This window comes from Cucurbita pepo, unplaced genomic scaffold (genome assembly GCF_002806865.2).
Source record: "Cucurbita pepo subsp. pepo cultivar mu-cu-16 unplaced genomic scaffold, ASM280686v2 Cp4.1_scaffold012990, whole genome shotgun sequence".
NCBI classification, from domain to species: Eukaryota; Viridiplantae; Streptophyta; class Magnoliopsida; order Cucurbitales; family Cucurbitaceae; genus Cucurbita; species Cucurbita pepo.
The window spans coordinates 1-336 of record NW_019658841.1 but is presented as its reverse complement, the minus strand read 5'-3'; the positions used below and the strand labels follow the sequence as shown (position 1 = coordinate 336).

At 29.0% G+C, this 336-nt stretch overlaps 1 non-coding gene across 1 annotated transcript; it reads right to left on the bottom strand.

The window, feature by feature from the left end:
- Nucleotides 1–63: 63 nt before the first annotated feature.
- TRNAQ-CUG lies at nt 64–135 on the bottom strand. The gene has a single exon. It is a non-coding gene; the product is annotated as a tRNA-Gln (tRNA).
- Nucleotides 136–336: the final 201 nt, after the last annotated feature.

Here is a 336-nt window from a genome sequence, read left to right as displayed (position 1 = left end):
GTTCATAAAATATGTCTTATAAATTATGTATGTGAATTTTATAAGAGTAAGAAAATATAGAAAAGGTCCCACCGAGATTTGAACTCGAGTTACTGGATTCAGAGTCCAATGTCCTAACCACTAGACCATGGGACCACAAATTTTTAAAGATTTGTGTGTCATAAATATATGAACTTTAAAAAGAATAATAGTATCTTATTTGTTTCTTATAGATCTCTAAATTNAAAAAAAAAAAAAAAAAAAAAAAAAAAAAAAAAAAAAAAAAAAACTAAGTCAACTGAGGGGCAAAAAGGTAATTTTGCCCCTCCAGCCTTAATAGGGGTCCAAGGAGAACCC